Source organism: Coenobita brevimanus, chromosome 49 (genome assembly GCF_032717465.1).
Source record: "Coenobita brevimanus isolate Jiangsu-jjx chromosome 49, ASM3271746v2, whole genome shotgun sequence".
NCBI classification, from domain to species: domain Eukaryota; kingdom Metazoa; phylum Arthropoda; class Malacostraca; order Decapoda; family Coenobitidae; genus Coenobita; species Coenobita brevimanus.
The window spans coordinates 21948644-21954643 of record NC_137002.1 but is presented as its reverse complement, the minus strand read 5'-3'; the positions used below and the strand labels follow the sequence as shown (position 1 = coordinate 21954643).

Below are 6000 nucleotides of genomic sequence, written 5' to 3'. Positions count from 1 at the left end.
GTGGACTGGTGCCCTGGCTGTTCCACGCGGTGAGGTAGAGGTGGTGAGGCGCTCCACACGGCAGACCTCGCACCACTGCACCTGTACCGCCTCTATCAACACGCACCTCCATCCACTCACCCGCCCTTACCCGGTGGTGCACCGTGTACCCTGTTGGAGACACATTATGACTGCAGTGTCTGTGTTTTGGGTTGTCTTTGTCTCTAAACACACACACACACACACACACACACACACACACACACACACACACACACACACACACACACACACACACACACACACTGTAATAATATATAATACATAAAACGGTAGTTACATGTGTCCTTCTCTTGCCATTACATGTGGCATTTTTTAGGTCCTTCTCTTGCCATTAAGTTGGGTATAACATGCAGGTAAACTGCCTAGTAAAGTTTCATTGCTGCCTATAAAAATGATTTGCCAGTTTTGCTCTATTTACAGAACCTGTTGCATTTTAATGCAGTATTATTATGGGGCATTATCGACGTATAACGAAGACTCACTGTACACATGGTGCTGGAGAGGGGGGCCTTCATGTGGTAGCACTGATCGAACCGGGCGTCTCGGTTACCTAGTAATATAAACATCCTTCACCTACATCCTTGTCCCCTGAGAGGAGGATGGTGGACTGCAGGAGGATAGTTAAGGCTGCAGTCCACCGGGTTCACGTTGTGATAGTCCTGGGTCTGCAAGAACTTGACTACACGCAGGCTATCGATTTCTCCACAAGATTCAGTATTAATTTTCGTTCCCTCTTCCTCTTGCCAATGGATGACTTTACACTCCCTCTTCTGTCTTTACTTCACTCTTTCCTCTTCCTTCTGCCTATGGGTGACTACATTGAGTAACATGCCAAATGGTTTCCTGTACACCAGGAAACCATATACTACTTTAGGTGGTAACCTTGTAACTGAATTATGGGGCCTGGTGGTTTAGTGGGTAATTAAGGCGCTCCAATCGGATTGAGCCTGTGTAGGTTTATATCCAAGGATGGTTGCGGTTTATTGGTCACGTAATGCTACTCAGGGATGAGTGAGGCTGGTCACTTTCATCTTAAATGGCAGGACCAACTTGCTTAGTCCCGGGCTCCTACTCTCCTCATGGGGAGGCATAGGGTTGGATAATGGATGGATGGATGGTAATCATCTGTTACTGTACAGACGCTAAATTAAGGTCCGTCACTCAGATTGCTTATGCTGCTGCTGCTGTTGTTGTTGTTCCTTCTTGTTATCTCCAGACCCATTTATTCAGGCTTCTCAAACTGAAGGGTTTAGATACAGCCTTCACAACCCCTTCACTGCTAGGACGCTCTCTGAAGCTGAATAAAATCGTCTTGAGGCAGCAAGGTGCCACTGAAAAAGACGTCACTGGACTGAAGGGGTTAATCTCTCAGCTCACCTTAGATGGGTGTTGCTCCTTCCCCACTTCTTACTTTGTACACAGGTAATTAACGTCTCTCTCACCTATAATGGCTGCTTTACCATGCGTTAATACACACACACACACACACACACACAACCTCTCAGCTTACCTAGAATGGGTGCCCCTCCATCGCCAGTGGGTGTAATGGTAAGGTTGAGGGTGTGGTGGGTGGCGTGTGCTAGTGCCAGGGTGGGCGGTGGTGGTGGGGTGAGAGCAACAACTTGGTGGATCACGCTGTCCTCCCCCACACTGTTTCGCACCCAGCATGTGTAGTTCTCAGTCTCCCTCACAGCTGCGGTATACACGATGCTGTTACTGATGCTACTATACGCTTTTCATTTTAACTTGGCCTAAAATTGTCATCTCTCTCTCTCTCTCTCTCTCTCTCTCTCTCTCTAGAATGCTGAGTTGTAACGATAGATTAACACTAGAATAAGATGTTAGTCACGAAGCAGTGTTATGGAATGAATGCGTTATACACGATGTTCTTACTGATATTGCTAAACTATTTTCACCTTAACTTGGCCTAAAAAGGGTAACTCTTCATCCTGAACGCTCAATTCTAATGACTGATTAATACTAGAATAAGATGCTAGTCACGAAGAAGTGCTATGGATAGGACGCAGAGACAGGCATTATCCTATACTGTCACAGAGCTATGTAAAATAAACAGCAAAAGGACGATTATTTAAGTCCGTCCACACGAGCAGGCAATGCCTGACGGGCACTGCCTGCTGAGCGTATATCTCTCGCTTCTTTAGCAGTGTTACCAGATCGAGCAGTTTCTGGCGGCCATTGGTCACTACCGGGCACACTTGTTCTGTTGTCCACACAGCAAGCATTGCCTCAACAACTGGCAAGGGTGTGATAGATAGATTGCCAGTGGTTTCCCTGCTTATGACGTCATCTACGCTCGTGCCCGCCAGCCACCTTCTAAATGTGTGAATTGGAATGTGATTTGGTATCAATGTTTGTCCGTCGGGCACTGCCCGCTCGTGTGGACGGGGCCTTACTGTCCTCCTCTCTGTTACATAAATACTTCCAGTATCGCCATACTCTGCATAAATAACCTGTAAAACGACACTAACCAGCCATATTTGCTTCGTCACCACTTGGCTCAGTCAGTGGTTAAAGTGATGGGCAAGTGTATAATGCAGAATAATCCTCGATTGTGCCTGCATACAGTAGGTGAAGTGAACAAGAAGGATGACATGGAAATATGGTTAAGAACTGGTGACTTTAGACCACTGTGCAACGTGCTGTGATTGGTTCTTGAAATGGAGGTTGATTCTGGCAGTGGGTAAGTCAGTTGGCTGTTCCTTACTGTCACTCAGACTCGAGTCCAAGTGAAGGTGGGACGCAGTGACCCTTTGGGGGGAGGCGGTGGCTGAATCGGTAGAGAGGCGGCTTGCAGTCCTAATGGACCCAGGATCGAATCCCCGCTGAGGCAGGGAACAGTTTAAGGATTTGAATTTCCTAAAAAGTAGACTTTCCTGATCTACCAGATGACCCGCCGACATGTCGTAAAAATACCCCCGCTAATACCAGTACACCAGTCCTGTATGAGACAGCCCTAGCATGTATTCAATATGGACGGTGGGTGTTAGCGCCGAAGTGGTGACATGTGGAGGTGTAGGAGGACTACTGGGCCTTGGGATAGGCCACTGCCCCCAAGAAAGATGCCCAGAGCCTTTGCCCAGAGTCGGACACGTAAAAAAAAAAAAAAAAAAAAAAAAAATGAAACGAATTACGGCAGCCTGTACTGGGGCACTTGTATCTGAAAAAGAGTAAAATGGGCCTGGCTTTTATTTTACCCACCTGTGAGATGAAGGTCCCCCTCTGGCAGTGGCTGAGTCAGTTGGCTGCTCTGTACCGTCACACCGGCTCGTGTCCAAGTGATGGTGGGGGGAGGCGACCCCAACCCCCGACACCCCAGGGTCACTCCAGATCCCGCACCAACCCTCCAAGTCCTGCCCCCACCCACAGCCACGGGGGAGTACCTCGACTTGGGGGAGGGCAGGGCTGTCAGCTTGGGTGAGGCGTTGCCTTCACCCGCTGCTGTTGTGGCCGTCACCCACACCTGCAATGCCAACACTTGTCCGTCCTATGAGACGTGTTTGTACAAAGACAGACAAAATTTCAATATCTACTCCACAATTCGGGCATGTAATTATGTATGAATGGCCAGAGACTGCAGTTCACATACTATTCCACCGTATCCATTTCACACTACCTGTAGAATCATGTACTACCTATGTGTGTAAGGCCGGGAAGAAAAGTTTGCTTACTCTTCCAGTGCGATTTTAAACTGCTTCAGGCCTGTCTGTCACTTTCCACCCTGACGAATTTGCGAATTATGTGTATGAGAATCAGTGGCGTACCGAGGGGGAGGGGCCATGTGGCCATGCCCCCCTCCCCTTTTTCATTATATATATATATATATATATATATATATATATATATATATATATATATATATATATATATATATATATATATATAGTTATATAGTTATATAGTTATTAATTCATTACAGTACTAAAGTTGTTTGATCGAAATGTGAGCGTTTGACTTTTAGTAGTATAAGGTTATTGGAGAGACTGAGTCATAACTCAGTGGCACAGAGTACTTAAAAACGACTTTAGAATATGCTACATTTATGTCGTATACCCACTCCATATGGCCTCCAAATGATCATAAAATTGGCCAAAATGAACAATTTTCTCAGGGGAGGGGGGGCTTACAGCACTCCCCAGAACCCCCATGCTGTACGGGCTCGCTGCACTTGCCAAAGTCATGGGCTGCACAGTTAGAAAGATATAAAAAAAAGCCCCCCCCCCCCACCTTTTCAACTTTCTGGGTACTCCACTGATGAGAATTGTCTATGGGCAGAGGAATATACAAAGCCACTTTCAGCATAGAAATATTTCTCAGTAGAGGAAAGTCAGAAGTATAGGTGCAATATTAGACGAACCTTTGTAGCGGCATCAAGTGTGGGCACAGAACCATACCAAGCTTCCATCAGCTTCGGAATATAACCCAGCAGAAAAAAAAGAGAAAATTTAAAGAGGTATAATGTTAGGCAAACTTTCACCCTATTATGTCACTGTGACAAATTTAAGGTCACTAAAAGTAGCAGTAGTTCAGTGAAAATAAGTAAGAAAGGGAAAAATAGAGTAGCTTTTGGCCTTCATAACATTATAGGTGAAGAAATTTTAAGTTTTGTTTCATAGTCCAGTTAGTGGTAGAATAAACTCGGCCACGATTCTCACCTGCTCACACATGTCCAATACGCCATTACTTTAACTTCACCTGCAACTATAATTCTACTCTGGAATGGACTACAGTGCCAGGTGATGGAGTTAAAGTGACGGTGTATGGGCAGGTGTGGTAGGGTGTAAGCAGTGGCTGAGAAATTCTAAGTTAATATAAGTACGATTACTGACCAGAGGGTACAGCGTATAGGACGTCAGAATAATCCAATGACACAGCCTTGACGTGGTTAATATTTCAAGCTGTATACGAATGTGATGGCTACATTGCACTGTCACCTTAGAAAACAGCTTGATACATTAATACAGTTCACTACAGTCATGTCTCCTCAGCTACAGAGAAATTTGTCAAGCTGAAGTGATTAAATATTGCCTCTTTTTAATCTCTTCTGTACGAGAGCGCTTTTCTAATATAAAATCATCTAGAAGTGGCAAGAACGTACAAAAAATAAACTCCTTGATACTCACTAGGGTCGTATTCTCCCACATAATTATATACGACCCTTTCCTCGTTGTAACGCTGATATGAATTTACAGGGTGAACTAGGCACACAGGGAAATTCTGCACCCACGTTTCCTTAACCATCTGGATAAAGGAAAATATATTAACCTACAATAATTTCCCTCTCGTACCCAAGATCCTTATCTATCTGTTTATCTATCTGTCTATCGATCGATCTATTTACTTATTTTTTGGTAGAGGAAACAAGAGGCATGAGAAGACTTAAGACCTGTCCTTCCTGCAAGTCTGAGATACGAGCGGGAATTAGTCGTCGTAATAGTAGTAGTAGTAGTAGTAGTAGTAGTAGTTGTTATGGTGGTTCCCTAGGCAGTCTGGCCGAACAGCCCCGAGTCCCTTAGGAAGGCCATGGCCGAGACCAGGCTTTCTCACAGAGCTCTCAAAGTGTGTATATTGTGTTGTTGGCGTAGGTGACTGTGTGCAATGCAGTCTTCCATAATGTGCTTAATAGTATGGGGTGCTGTGTTACATCCTGGACAGGCATCAGCGACGGGGTCATCCAGCATCTTCTGGTAGCTTAAAAGGGCTGGATGGTGCCCAAATCTCAGCCTGGCCAGGTGGACCCTGTCCCCACAAGGGAGATAGGATTCAGAAGGGTGGATGTCAGGAGGCCGTGCATGCAGCTGTGTGTTGTCTTTAAGTAACTGAATGGAGCGGCGGGTGATCTGAGTGTGGTTATGCTTCTGGAAGCTGGTCTGAGGTGGGCGATGGGGGAGAGATGACAGTATTTGTGTATGATATCGTGTGCTGGGTATTGTTTTCATG

The 6000-nt window shown here is 45.6% G+C and overlaps 1 pseudogene; it reads right to left on the bottom strand.

The window, feature by feature from the left end:
* The window catches only part of LOC145399552 (cell adhesion molecule Dscam2-like), a 248756-nt pseudogene that overhangs the window by 34365 nt on the left and 208391 nt on the right, over positions 1–6000 (bottom strand).